The following is a 15,938-nucleotide window of genomic DNA, read 5'->3' on the forward strand; positions in this document are numbered from 1 at the left end:
GGTTGAATGTGCTGCTCAAAGTAAAAACAGACTTACACTTCCTTGGACCTGGTGCCAGACACTGGGCTCCAGCAGGCTGCACCCTGAAAGGAGGAGGGCGGTCAGAGCAGCACCTTCTCTGTCAGCATGCACACATGGACATTACATGGCTCTCACACACACACTGTTTTATCACTGTGTTCACATGGAGGCTGGTATGTCTGGATGAACACTGAGCACAGAGAAGAAGGAGCTGGAGTCTTTATCTAGTGATGATACAGAGCAGGAGGAGACCAGGAGGAAACACTTCATCATGTCTTTTCTCCATGTGAGACACACACTTTCACTCTCTGACTCTCAAGCTGCACAAACACACGTCACAGCAAAGAAGATGAAGACACAACAGGTGGAGCTGACCAGCCCAGATATCCCACAATGCAGCAGGAAAGGAGGAGAAGAAGATACGTTTGTTAGAGCTCAGTGAAACACAGTGGGTCTCATTCATGAAACGTGAGCAGCGGCAATTTACGTGGATTTCCGCATTCATCAATCTTTTAGTAGCGCCGATCTATTTGTAGCTACTCACAAAACCTACACCTGCTCCTGACTGTGTGTAGAGCTTGTGTAAATGTAGAAATGCACAGAAATATTGCTTGTCACTGCTGCAAACTACAATTTTAATTTGCATTACTCTCTCTCATGCTCAAAATACTTCGATGCCTTTGAAACACGTCATTTAAACATGACAAAGGATTAGAAATATTTGGAGAGAGAGATGTTTGGGATCGGACACACAGGAACAGTCAAGGCTCCATCTAATGATGATAATAATGTGATATAAAACCGGAAAAACTTTTCTTCCATCAATGTGCAGCTGATATGCGATGCAGAGTGTGTGACGCTACACGTTGCTACACGCTCGGTGGACACACACTTCATCCTGCACAATAACACAGTTGGCAGCAGTTTGGATGGAGCTGTGAGAGACGGCTGCTGCATCTGTAAGAATAGAACCTGCCTATATAACTTCATGCATGCTCCTCTACAGCTGAGGCTGTGAAGAGCCTCTTCCTCTCGTGGCTGCTGGAGCTCTGTACTTATGTGTTTTTAGTTTTTATTCTTTTTTTTATTTCATGTTGTGGGTTTACTAAGATAGGATACTTAATTCACTACATCTGTTTCTTCCCTCCAGCCTTTGCTTACCTGTTCCAGTCACACCACTACTAACAGAAGAGAGTTACATATTTTTTCTGGACTCCACTTCACCCAAAATGACTTAGATCCGCGATCTCTCTTTTTTTCTCTCTCTCCCTCTTTCCTCGTTTGCGTCATGGCTGCAGGTGAACAGGATGCACCTAACTCCTTATATCATACATGGGCATTTTACGGCCCGCGAGCCGAAGTGCGAGCCGAACTGCTATTATGACCCGATTGCTTTTATTACGTTGATGCGCACTAATCAGCTGTTTGAAACAGTGACAGCCCTGTTAGAACAGGAGCCTGCACATCGCAGACAGACAGAAACCTCCTCCAGGTAGAAGACAGAGATGAACGGCTGCTCAGTCTCTTTCTCTATCGGACACCGGAGCTCCGACGGAGGAGGGAGAGCAGCTGCTCTGGTGCAGGTTTTCTCCACAGCGGAGTTTCTGACCGTGCGTCCTGTCAGCAGTAGCCTAGACCGCAGGACCGGGACCTGACCTCTGTCAGCCAAATCATAACTGCTGACGGTTATAAAGCAACATCGCGGCACCTAATTATTATTTCCCAAACACTAAGGTTTAGCAAACTGTGATTAAAAGAGTATTTTATGAGATCGCTGGGTTTTCTGACGAGATTTCTCCATCCACCAACGGCTACGCTTGTAATCAAATCAGTCTTTTTTTTTCATGTTGGTGCTGTTAGGCAGCAGCAAAGGAGTATTGTGTTTCTTCATAAATAAAAGGTTATCTACACACAAATAGAACAGTCTCACTGAATCAGAACTGAAAAGGATCTGAGTGCTTAATTATAATATTCAGGTGTCTGTGAACATTATTAATTGGTGCAGTCATTTATGGTCAGTAAGTTTTGATAAAACAATCTGCCTTGAGTCCATATTTATATCATAATACAGCATGTTTCTTCAGTGATCTGTGATGGATATAAGTTGAAAATGCGATTACATGGATTGTGGGCTGTCAGCCTATTGTAATGCAATCATTTCCACCAAATATATGTAGGCTAATATATTATTATATATAATTCAGCAATAAATATTTGATGTTTCAATTTGATTTCAAATCGTGTGGCCCTTCACTCACTTTATCGGAGTCAGTGTGGCCCTCTGGAAAAAATAATTGCCCACCCCTGCCTTATATGGTGGTCAGGATCTCCTTATATGGCTATTCATGAGTGGAGATCTATGCTAATTGCTGATCACCGGGGGCATGCTGTTAATTTACGATGGGTTGGCATTCATCATCTTACACACGTGCTTACGATCAAATCTGAGTTTCCCGCACGGTTTATGAATCCGGAGTAGAGTTTTAGTAGCATGAGCTGTTATGTGCATAACACAGATTTACAAGCGTTTCATGAATGAGACCCAGTGAATTTAATGAGAAACACTGAGTGTGAAGACAACTTGTGTTTGTTTGAAGAAAACTCCACAGGAAGCTGAAGAATGAGGCTGTGAGCAGGTTTCCACAGGAGCCACAGCAGCAGTGAGTGGATGAAGGAGCTCTAATAGAAACCATCTGATCACAGTGACAGGACGGATCAGGATCTCATCATCAATGACTCTGTTCTCCTTCTTTTAAATTCTCTTTTGTACCCACCTCCATCAAACATTTAAACAGCTCTGTACGCTGAGGCCTGGGAAAATAATCCTTGTTTTATTCTTTCTGGGAAGTGTGAAATAACTGATGTTCTGTTTGTTTGTTTGTTTGTTTGTTTGTTTGTTTGTTTGTTTGTTTGTTTGTTTGTGGAGACTTTCATTAAGGAGACACTCTGTGGCTTCATCTGATCTGGAGTCAGCACACACACAATCTGAAAACAGCTGTTTGATCACACACACACACACACACACACACACACACACATTCAGCCACAAACACTGATTATTACACTGTTCACTACACTCACTGTCTTCTGATTGACAGCTCCAGGCCTCTGGACAGTGAGGACATCTGGATGTCACACTGTGATTGACTGTCTCCTCAACACAACAACACATCTCATCAGGACAAGACCAGGATCTCAGAGAGACTGAGCTGATTATTGATCATCAATATCTGACCAGACAGAGACCTGATGGTGCCGCCTGGTTTCTGTCTCTTATTTCCTCCTTGGTTGGAGACGCTGGGAGACGAATGTCTCTGAGCAGTGGACATGGTTTGATTCTTGTTGCCGTATTGTCAGTGTGTCCACACTCAACAGGTGTCTACAGTCTCTGGGACTGTTCAGGTCAAACACTCAGAAATAAAGTCTGATCCAAACATCTGGAAAGACTCAGAGCACAGCTGCCAACAGCTGCTTTCATCACTGACATCTCTTCTCCTGAATATGACACAGTGAGTCATGATGAGACACTGAAGTCATCATGAGGAGAAACTCCTGATCCCAGTAGTTCATCACTGTGACTGATGAAAGCTGCACAGCTCATGTTTGAAACACTCTGAGATTTTGGCTTCAGTATAAACTGTGTTGGGACGAGTCAGACTGTGACAGAGGACGTCAGTGGAGTGGGCGGAGCTTCACTGTGGCCTACACAACCTCTGGATATGGTCTGAGTGATGGGATTTGATGTTCAATGTGTGAATGGGGCCATAGAAAATTTTCCAGCTCCTCCTCCTCTATCAGACAGTGTGTGTGGCTGCAGCAGTCTCTCCATACCTGAGAGAGTCCAGTCTCCAGTCTGGATCCTCCAGTCCAGCAGACAGCAGCTTCACTTCTGAGGTTCCTGGATGATTGTAGCTCAGGTCCAGCTCTCTCAGATGGGAGGGGTTGGAGCTCAGAGCTGAGGCCAGAGAAGCACAGCCTTCCTCTGTGACCAGACATCCTGACAGACTGAACACACACAACAACAACACACAGGGACCCTCTGTCAACACCTGCTGCTGGGTTCAAGTGTCATCAGATAAACAGCTGGATGGATCCTCACCTTAGAGTCTCCAGTCTACAGTGTGGACTCTCCAGTCCACCAGACAGCAGCTTCACTCCTGAGTCCTGCAGGTTGTTGTTACTCAGGTCCAGGTGTCTCAAACTAGAGGACTGGGAGCTGAGGACTGAGGACAGAGCTTCACAGCTTCTCTCTGAGAGGTTACAGCCGCTCAGTCTGAAGAGATGATCATGAGGAATTAAAGAAGAAAGGAGTTTATTTTCTGTCCTGTTGAAAAGACAGAAGTGTTATTATATAATGATGAATAAATCCAACTAACTCTACACTTACAGAGCTTTGTTGGAGGCTTTGACCACTGGCAGCAGCCTCAGAATAGCCTCCTCTGAAGCAGAGTACTTCTTCAGGTCAAACTCATCCAGATCTTCTTCTGATGACAGTAAGATGAAGACCAGAGCCGACCACTGAGCAGGAGACAGTTTATCTGTGGAGAGACGTCCTGATCTCAGGGACCGTTGGATCTCCTCCACTAGAGAACGGTCATTCAGTTCATTCAGACAGTGGAACAGGTTGATGCTTTTCTCTGCAGAGGGAGTCTCTTCAATCTTCTTCTTGATGTACTGAACTGTTTCCTGATTGGACAATGAGTCACTTCTTGTCTTTGTCATCAGACCTCGTAGGAGATTCTGATTGGTCTTCAGTGAAAGACCCAGGAGGAAGCGGAGGAACAAGTCCAGGTGTCCATTTGGACTCTGTAAGGCCTTGTCCACAGCGCTCTGGTAGAAAGGTGTCAATTCAGGTTTGCCTCCAAAGACATGAGACAACCAGGAGGTTGTTTGTTGCTGTGACATCAGGTTGAGTCCAGAGTTGATGAAGATCAGATGGACATGAAGAGCAGCCAGAAACTCCTGAACACTCAGATGGACGAAGCAGAACACCTTGTCCTGGTACAGGCCGCTCTCCTCTTTAAAGATCTGTGTGAACACTCCTGAGTAAACTGAGGCTGCTCTGATATCGATGCCACACTCTGTCAGATCTGATTCATAGAAGATCAGGTTTCCTTTCTGCAGCTGCTCAAAAGCCAGTTTTCCCAGAGACTCAATCATCTTCCTGTTCTTTTTACTCCAGTGTGGATCTGTCTCAGCTCCTTCATCATACTTGACCTTCTTCAGTTTTAGATAAACCACCAGGAAGTGGATGTACATCTCAGTCAGGGTCTTGGGCAGCTCTCCTCCCTCTCTGGTCTTCAACATCTTCTCCAGAACTGTAGCAGTGATCCAGCAGAAGACTGGGATGTGGCACATGATGTGGAGGCTTCGTGATGTCTTGATGTGGGAGATGATCTTTATGGCCTGCTCCTCATCTCTGAACCTCTTCCTGAAGTACTCCTCCTTCTGTGGGTCAGTGAACCCTCTGACCTCTGTCACCATGTCAACACACTGAGCAGGGATCTGATTGGCTGCTGCAGGTCGTGTGGTTATCCAGAGGCGAGCAGAGGGAAGCAGGTTCCCCCTGATGAGGTTGGTCAGCAGCACGTTGACTGAGGTGGACTCTGTCACATCAGTCAGGACCTCAGTGTTGTGGAAGTCCAGAGGAAGTCGACACTCGTCCAGACCGTCAAAGATGAAGACGACCTGGAACTGATCAAACCTGCAGATTCCTGCTTCTTTGGTTTCAGTGAAGAAGTGATGAACAAGTTCCACCAAGCTGAACTTTTTCTCTTTCAGCACATTCAGCTCTCTGAAGGTGAAGGGAAATGTGAAGTGTATGTCCTGGTTGTCTTTGTCTTCAGCCCAGTCCAGAGTGAACTTCTGTGTTAAGACTGTTTTCCCAATGCCAGCCACTCCCTTTGTCATCACTGTTCTGATTGGTCGGTCTCTTCCAGGTGGGGCTTTAAAGATGTCTTCTTGTCTGATGGTTGTTTCTGGTCTGTCTGGTTTCCTGGACGCTGTTTCAATCTGTCTGACCTCATGTTCATCATTGACCCCTCCAGCCCCTCCCTCTGTGATGTAGAGCTCTGTGTAGATCTGTTTCAGAAGGGTTGGGTTTCCTGCTTTAGAGATCCCCTCAAACACACACTGGAACTTCTTCTTCAGGGCAGATTGGAGTTTACGTCCACAAACTGCTGCAGCATGTTCTAAATGAAAACACAGGAAATCAGACCAATAAGAAAATATAACATGTTAATTTCTCTAAATAACAACTATGTGAGCATGTTTCCCTCCATATGTTGATGTCAGTGAACGTCTCATTTGTCCATCATGTTGAATCTTTAGAGAAATCTCCTTACTGCTCTGCAGACGCTCAGCCAGCTCCTCCTGCTTCATCCTCCTCAGGAAGTTCACTGTGATCTTCACTAAGGCCTCTCTGCTGCTCCTCCTCTGCTCTTCATCCTCACCGTCCAACACCTCCTCATCCTCCCCCTGACTCGCTGAGCATTCTGGGTAATCTGGACTCAGAGCCTTATGGATCTTCTTCAGCTCGTTCTTGACAAAAGTGACCATGTTCTCCTCCAGCAGCTGGAACAGAAACTCTATGAGTGACAGCAGGGGTGGAGCAGTGATTTTAAATGTGGGGGTGTTCCAAAGAACGGAAATTGAATTTCAATTTGAATCACAAAATGCAATTTTTAATCACTATCACGTAGTTATCACGGTGGATTTACCTATGCTACGACGTTCCTGAAAAAAACTCTGCACTTCATGGCTGGATTGAAAACTCTCTCGAAAAGATATAATTGACCTGAGCCCACCTTTGATCGCCAAAAGAGTAAGCTTCCAATCAGGGTCCAAAACTAACTTTTTCAGGCTGGTAAGTGAATTGTTTTTACCAGCCAGGCAGATAATTTACCAGCCAAGCAAGTAAAAATTGCATTTAAAGGGATAGTTCAACATTTTGGCAAATTGGCCCATTGCCATAATCGCTATAGTCATAGCAGTAGGTTCATTACCTTTAATTGTAGGTGTAAGCTATTTTCAGTACGGCGGAGCGCAGCAGCAGGCTGCTCAGAGGGAATTTCTTGGTTTCCCTCATTAAACTCATCAAATACAACATCCCAAAACTCCACAGCGCTTTTGTAGACAAGTTGTGAGCTGCACAACCACCACGCTATGAGATAATGACGTAACGATACGAAACGGAGCCGTTTTTGAGGTAAATTCATACAAAACCGCTGATGCGCGTTGCGTTCAGGGACAGTTTTTCAGCAAGCAGTCTCCGTATTTACCCTGTATTTACCTCGAAAACGGCTCCGTTTCGTATCGTTCCGTCATTATCTCATAGCGTGGTGGTTGTGCAGGTCACAACTTGTCTACAAAAGCGCTGTGGAGTTTTGGGATGTTGTATTTGATGAGTTTAATGAGGGAAACCAAGAAATTCCCTTAGCCTCCATAGCGTAGCTCTGAGCAGCCAGCTGCTGCGCTCCGCCGTACTGAAAATAGCTTACACCTACAATTAAAGGTAATGAACCTACTGCTATGACTATAGCGATTATGGCAATGGGCCAATTTGCCAAAATGTTGAACTATCCCTTTAAGTGCTGTATATTGCTATCAGTAGGCCTATTATTTAACGTGTCATTTGGGTCTTATATGCGATTCTCAATCAATATTTTAGTAGTATGCACTAATACTAGCAATTACGGGTGTGCAAAGCATCCGGTATTTGTATTTGTTGAGGGGGGGGGGAGTAAAAATCCTTTTTTTTTTAGATACACTTCTAATTCTAATCCATTATGAATCCCACCACCACCTGCTGAACAGAATATAAACAAATGAACTATCATTAGGCTACTTCAAAAAATCTCTCTCTCTCTTACAGTTGTTTAGGATTGTGTGTGGTGTTTTTAATCATATTTTTTAATCATATTTTTATATATATATATGATAATTAGTTTAAAACATATTTTTATCAGTAATTTCTTTTTTTCAATTACTAGACATTTAAGGCGACCCCATCTGAGTTCCAGGCGACCCCACATGGGGTCCTGATCCCAAGGTTGAAAAACACTGCTGTCTTTCCTGTCTGCTCTCAAAGAGAGTGTGTGTGTGTGTGTGTGTGTGTGTGGGGGGGGGGGTAATGTGTTGATTCTCTCTCTCACACAAACAAACAGGCGCGCGCACACACATGTTCTCAGCGGTGAGGTCCGACCAGAGCGATTGACGTGTCCAACCAACCCAATCAGACGCGCGGGTTCGGAGTCCGGACCGAGAATAAAGTTGGACCGCGCTGGTCCGGGCTTCAGCACCGTGTGTCGGGCCGCGTCTGGGTTTAATTAATACGGGGATAAACAGTCAGCGCCGCGGTCACCGGAGCTGATCACTGCCCAAAGCAATGAGAGCTTTTTTTTTTTTTACCTCCGCTGACAGAGATGGTGTTGATTTAAGGGGGCGTAGAGCCGGTTTCCTCTGCATTCACTCACCGGTACAAACTTGAGTTGAAAAAGATGCCTCTTCCTTTTTAGCATCTCTGCCTCCTCCTTTTTTCTCGTCTCTTCTCAATATTGTTCACTTTCAGTCACCGGTGAGTGACAGAAGCTCCGACTGGCACGTAACCAAAGTCCGTCTCTGTGACTTCAAATTTCCCGGGCCGGCGGCCGGGTCGCGGACAGCGGTCTGTGATTGGGTGAATGCCCGTTCAATTCGACCACTGCCTTTTCATGCAGCGTAAGGAGGCTGAGGCTGAGGTGCGCTCCATTTTTGTATGCTGGTGCACAGCGAGGGGTGGGCACACGGGTTTACCATTGGAAAATGTGGGGGGATGAAATTATTTTGCTATAAAAGTGGGGGTGTCGAAACACCCCCATCCCCCACGGGTGCGACGCCCATGAGTGACAGCATCAAACTAAAACCATGGAGCCAAACATCAGATCCATGTTGGACAGACTGACAATCCACTGGTGTCAAAGTGCAGCATGGAGATGATGGTGAACACAACAGATGTAACAGCAGCTGTTGGACATGTCCTCACCATAAATATGGAGTCCAGGTGTGTTTGATGCTGCTGGGCAGACTGACCACTGGGAACCTCTGAGCTCTCCTGGTCCACTCTGTGGAGGAATCGGTGTCAAGTCAACATCAGGACAGAGAGATAATACAAGATGGACTTTATATGTCCCCTGAGGACGTTCACAACAGACACAGACACTTTGGATTCAGACCTGGTCCAACAACACGTCGTACAAACTGATTCTTTTCTACAATAACCTGAGTCTGACTGTCAGTTACAGCTTACATCTGATCAGCTGATCCACGTCCTCCTTTAAAGTCAATGAACCGGCCCGTTGACCAGTCGCTCTTTAAAGACAGACAGCTGGGTTCAGGAGAGTCTGGTCTCTGCTGCTGGATCCTGAAACAACAACACAACTGATAAATTTGCATGTTGTAAAAACTGATGAAAAATATCTTCAATCTTTTAATAAACACAAGAACTGACTTTTAACTATTTAACTAAGTAGATGGTTCTGACACATTTCCTATTGCTACTGCTGCACTGTGAGCATCTCTGGAAATGAAAGGACAAGTGTTGTTTTCTCCAACCTGGGCCTTATTTCTGGCATAAAATAGGGTTGTTTACTCACCAATATAACTTTGGTGTCATTCGGAGTCCTTCGGATGATATTCAGATCCATTTGAGAGCTGCGTATATCCATATAGTGAGAGTGATCAGGGCACCAAAATATAGCCTCTAAATAACACATTATCTGCCACAAAACTCGTTCATTTCACCAATATTTGTTATGATTCGCTAGTGCTATTCCCCTTTGAGTCTGGAGTTGCCCTTTATTGTCATCTGGGGTCTGTAGGTTGACCTACTATTCTCTATGTTTTCCATGTTCTATGTTATAACCTGTTTTCTTGTCTTTATACTTCTATTGCACGTCTGCCCATTCTGGGTGAGGGATCCCTCCTCTGTTGCTCACCCTGTTGTTTCTCCAATTTTTCCATGTTAAAAGGGTTTTCCTGGGAGTTTTTCCTCAGTGGATGTGAGGGTTTATGGGCAGAGGATGTTGTTGTGATGCCATGTAAAGCCCTTTGAGACAAACTGTAAAAATTGGCTATACAAATTAAATTGGCTCCTCTGCTATGTGTATATCACTTTTATAACTGTAATACCCCTGGCTGAATAATACTGTTCTGTTGTATAATATGTAATAATACTGTTCTATATATAATTGTTAATAAAGCAATTCAACTCTGCGACAGTCAGCTTGTTTACCTGGAATTTGCTACTGCTAGTTTTGTGCAACGTGGCTGAATATTTGTCAGATTTCTACAGATCCCTGTTGACGATAACAGAACGAGTTTCACAGCAGATAATGTGTAATTTAGAAGCTGCATTTCCTGTGCCCCAATCACTCCCACAATATGGATATAAGCAACTCTCGAATGGATCTAAACCTCGTCCAAAGGACTCCTAATGACACCAAAGTTACATGGATGAGTAAACAACCGGATTTTATGCCAGAAATAAGGTCCAGGTTGTAAATAACGGCACTTGTCCTTTAACATGTGGATGTTCAGGCAGGGACTCTTTACTGCAGCTGGACAATGTGTCTGAGTTGTAAATCTGATTTTATGGAGAATCATTGAAATTTGACTCCACAGGAACTGGAAGAACGTTCAACAGAGTCAAAAGCTTAGACATGTAGTTTTATCTTACATCTGATCAGCTGATCCACATCCTCCTTTAAAGTTAATGACCCTTCCTGTTGACCGGTCACTCTTTAAAGACAGACAGCTGGGTTCAGGAGAGTCTGGTCTCTGCTGCTGGATCCTGAAACAACAACACAACTGATAAATTTACAGGTTGGAGAAAAACTGATGAAAAATATCTTCAATCTTTTAATAAACACAACAACTGACTTTTAGAGAGAAAAGTCTTTCTAACTGTTTTAATTCTGACCTTTGACCTGTGGTCTGGCTCTTGGTTTTAGAGGGAGGGGCTCCCTCCTCTCTGTCCTCACACTGATCCATGCTGCTGAGCTCACATCCACATCAGCTCACACACACTTTGTAGCTTCACCTGCAGAGGAAACACACATCATTCATGTGCACAGCAGCTCACATGTCCATCATGTCTCCAGCTGCTCCTCCACTGATTGGCTCTTCTCCTCTGCTTCATATCAGTGTCAGTTGAATGCAGTCACACAGCAGTGAGGAAGAGGAAGCTGCCATCAGCTGCTGTACTTCTACTATCAGTCCACTAGATGGCGTCATGAAGCTGCAGCCCAGCAACATGATCCATGGACCACTGTTTCCATCCACTGACACACACAAGGACTGAGATCCACTGAGTTGATGTGACACAGTCTCTGTGTGGACAGCGTCCCTGTAGAAAACCACTGGATCAAACAAGCTACACACACAACAACTGGGCCTCAGCTGACAGACAAATGATGCGTTCAAGTTTCTCTCAGTCTGAGGCAACATCTTCAAAATGTTTTGTTTTGTCACAACACAGCAACAGCAACAATCAACAAGAAACTAAATTATTTAGTTTACTGAATTACTGAATTTCTGCTAGATGTTGATCAAATGTTGCAACTCTAAAAGATTCTTCTCAACAATATTGATGATTTTTATCCAATAATCAATAACCTAGAGCAGGGGTCTTCAACGTTTTCCAGGCCAAGGACCCCCAAACTGATGGAGAGATGGAGCGGGGACCCCCTACTTATATATATTGTATAAAATTGTGTTTTATATTTAACTGGTCCTGCAGTGCCATACAGGGCCGTTGTACTGTATTGGGGAGAAGGGTGATGATAATTCTAGGGGCTCAGCGCCCAGTGGGGCCCACAAAAACCCCAGTAGTCTAATCTTTGTATGACTGAATTATTCTGCATAAGACCCTGACTAGTACTCGTAGTAATGTTGCATTAGCATCAAAACAAAGTAGGCTAAATAAGAAATGATAATAGATACGTAAAAGTGGAAAAGTCAGGGGGCAGGGGCCCACTTCAGTATACTTTCAGGGGGCCCAGGATTCCTAGCAACGGCCCTGGTGCCATATGCCAAAAGTACCATATTATGAACTATAAATCACGCTTTTTTTTAGGAGTTTGGCTGGTCATGGGACTCTTTATATTTCGAAGGGACTTACATAAAAAATATATGCCATGCCATCTATGATCACAACAAGTCACTCGTGGTAACTGAACGCTGCTACTGCACCAATGAAAGAATTACTAAACCATAAAAAGACAGAGACAAGGCTCACTTTTTTACTACCGTGCAGATTACGCTTTCCCACACAGACGTTAATGTGCCCAGTCGATAACTGACGGTCCCACTTTGCTCAGAGCAACCTGTGACGAGAACCCTCAGTGAAACAACCACTCTCTGTGCAGCATGATCGACTCTGTGCGGCTTCTCTTATCTGATTGGTCAGGCTACTTTAATGCAGCACCCACCTGGCTGCTACACTGAAAAACAAAACAAAAGCTGGGTCGAAAAAGCAATCAGGCATAATGTGTTTTTACGCTTATCTTTCCAGTATTTTCGAGCGCGACAGGGACAGTTTTCAAGATGGTCGATCGGTTTGGCAACCATTGATGTAGAGCCTTAAAAACCCTGTGAGCCCCTCAGCCCGCCACACTGAGTCCACATCAGTCCTGTAGTGTAAATCTAATGACAGACCACTCACCACAGACAAAGTCCCAGCTGTTCTCCAGCGGCTGTCAGACAGCAGGAGAGCAGCGGCTCATCTCCACCTCCTCCATTCAGGCGGTAAAAGCTGCCTCCAGTCATCAGGAAGTGGAGCTGCACACAAAGAACCACTCTCTTCAGGTTACCTTAAGTGAGAAAATAAACTGCGACACAACTGTTGGTGTTAAACTTTGTACTGTGACTCACCTTTTGGATGTGATACTGTTGCCCTATCTGGATAAATTAAAATGCTCCACTGCACTTTGCTCCATGAAATAAAGGCCCAAGTGAATAAACAACTTTTATGACACACACCATGTTACAGACATAAAAACATGAGGGAAGTAAGCTACAAAAGCAAAAACTGACATGTACCCAAGTTAAGTGAACCAAATACTATGGAACTTATGTGATAAACATAAAACACTCAATGGATAATTCTGATTGAATCAGATGATGATTATAATCATAATCATATCAAGTTTTAGGTAGTCTACCGGCTATAGTAGTGCTGTGATGTCACATCATACAGCAGGGGAAGTATTACAAGTAGACACATCAGAAGGAAACCACTAAAGTTAAATAACCAAGTCTGGCTGATCTCCAAGGTTTCAGAGAGATGATGACCTCCTGAACGTGCTCTGGTCACCACGGAGATGTGTGCACTCAAACGGTGAGGAGAATTTGCAACCAATGGAAACTCCATTTACAACACAGCAAGAGATGAACTGAAGACATAAACCACAGAGTAAGATCTGAGTTCTCATAGAAGAACCTCAGAAAGGTAAGGAGGAATTACTACTATTACAACTAACTTAAGAAGATGAGTCAATGGCCCTCATTTATCAAACTTGCGCAGGATCTGGTGTAGATTCTGGTGTAAATATCAGTGTACGCCAAGTGTCACGTGTGATTTACTAAAAGTGTGTACGCTGCTGATTTCGGCGTAGAACCGGCGTGGTGGTGATAAATCCGGCGGCTGAAAACGAGCGTCATTTAAATGTCACGCCCCGATATATTCCTGCTTTAGAGGCGTCGCCCTGCCCCTTTTACCACATGGAGACACGGAAGACGGCCAAGAAGAGACTTTACTGACGTTACCGCGTTGAACAGGGAGAGGGCGGCAACATTAAATATCTGGACATTGATAGATTGATAGTTTTTGTGATTAAGCGTCATCCCGGTGGATGGAGGCTGCAGACGCACGTGTCACCGACCACGTCAGGAAACCCAGCGACCTCATGAAACGCTCCTGCAGTTTACTAAACACAAGTGACTGAGGAGAAATCATAGGCATATTACTGCTGCGAACGCGACTTTATGACCATCAGCACCGCTGGCATGGTTCAGCTGATGGAGGGATGTGAAACACCGGCCCGATGTCCCGCTGACAGGTCCCGGTGACGGGGGAAAAAAAAAAATACTCCGCCGCGGAGATCAGCTGTATCTGGACAGGTAGCTGAGCCCCCCCCCCCCCCCCCCGGTGTCCGTCAGAGAGAGAGACTGAGGAGCCGTCCGGTCATGCTCTGGTGCAGGAGATGTTGGACGTTTGTGTGTGTGATCTACAATAACAGGTCTGTCTGTCATTGACTGTTTCTGTTTACACAGCTGATTAACGAACATCTGTCACGTCGTGGTTTTTAATTCATCTCAGTTGCTCAAAATAAAAGTCGAGTTAAATTTTCAACACGGACTTGGTTGTAGCGTTTCTCTTTTTTGGCTACTTTTTAACTTTTTATCAATATAAACAACAACAACATGTGGTCCACATCGCTGCGTTATTAGACTATGGTTTAATAATCGTTCTGACACAGCAGCACTCCTTCCTGCATGTTCTACGCTGGTTCCAAATGTGCGTACACCTGGTCAGAGCTGGCGTGAGATTTGTGCGTACCGTACGCTCACGCTCAGATTAATAAATGCCGATCCTTGCGGTGAATTTGGTGTACACCCATTTTTTTGGTGTACGCAAGTTTCATAAATGAGGGCCAATGTGAGCACAGAAATCATCAGTGTTGTGTTGACCACAACTGTGGAACAAATAAAGTAATCTTAACCTTAAAAACAGTGCAATAAACCAGCAATAAAGAATCAATGAGTAACAGGAAAGACAGCAGCTTCACCAACTGTTCCACCACCAAGGCCAAAATCTGTCTATTGTTATAGCAAATGTGATAAGTGCAGCTCAGAAACAAAGATGACTCAGATGTGATTATTTTCCTGGATTTATTCACTACAGGATGTGAAAACACATGTACATACATACAGTCTCCTGGTCTTCCCTCTGCCTATACAACACAGCCCTGTTACATTGGTTTACAGCAGGGCTGTGGTGGCTGCACCGTCCCCTAGAATCACTGCTGTTTGGCCTTGGAGGGCGCTTCACCTCAGACCTGACTGCTTTCCCTTTGCTCGTGTGAGTGATGTGGGGGCGGCAGTGGCTCAGGAGGTAGAGCTGGTCATCCAATATTCAGAGGGTTGGCGGTTTGAATCCCGCTCTCTTCCAGTCTCTGTCACAGTGTCCTTGGGCAAGACACCTTACCTTACCATTATTCCTTCATACCACATTCACACCGGTGGTAGTAAGCTACGTCTGTAGCCACAGCTGCCCCGGGGCAGACTGACAGAACCGTGGCTGCCATTTTGTGCCAAATTGCAGCTCTGACTACCACCAAACATCCACACACTCTCACACGGGGCAAGGTGGGCAAGGTGTCTTGCCCAAGGATACTACGACAGCAAATGGGAGAGAGTGGGATTCAAACCTCCAACCCTCTGATCATTGGCACTATCTACCTCTACTGCCTCAGCAACTGATGCCCCAAATATCTGAGAATTGATAGCCACAAAAACTTCCAACGGTACATTGACTCTCCTTCCTGGATTATTGTGGGTTTACGAAAAGATTTGATTTTGATTTTTTTTTTAAAATTTGATTCTTTATTGAACATGTCATAATAAAAACAAAACCAAACCAAATATCTTCCTGTTGACAAAATGTCTCATCACAAAAATTGCAACTAAATTATTTAAGGTGTCTTTTGAGACTGCCTACTGCCTTAAATGTACTCCACACTCACTTCTGTATGGACTTCCATGTGCCTCTCAAGACAACAACTTCCCAAAAAAACTGCAATCAAATGGCTTCACTGTTGAATGGACTTTTTGAGTGAAAGAAAATATTTATCTGCTGGGTAAATCTTTCTCCAAAAATA

General features: G+C 44.5%; 1 protein-coding gene across 1 annotated transcript in view; it reads right to left on the reverse strand.

Moving 5' to 3' along the window:
• The window catches only part of LOC146976712 (uncharacterized), a 59,306-nt gene that overhangs the window by 37,551 nt on the left and 5,817 nt on the right, over positions 1 to 15,938 (reverse strand). The gene's annotated exons all lie outside the window — the stretch shown is intronic.

Source organism: Trachurus japonicus, chromosome 13 (genome assembly GCF_045865225.1).
Source record: "Trachurus japonicus isolate A0001 chromosome 13, Traja_1.0".
NCBI classification, from domain to species: domain Eukaryota; kingdom Metazoa; phylum Chordata; class Actinopteri; order Carangiformes; family Carangidae; genus Trachurus; species Trachurus japonicus.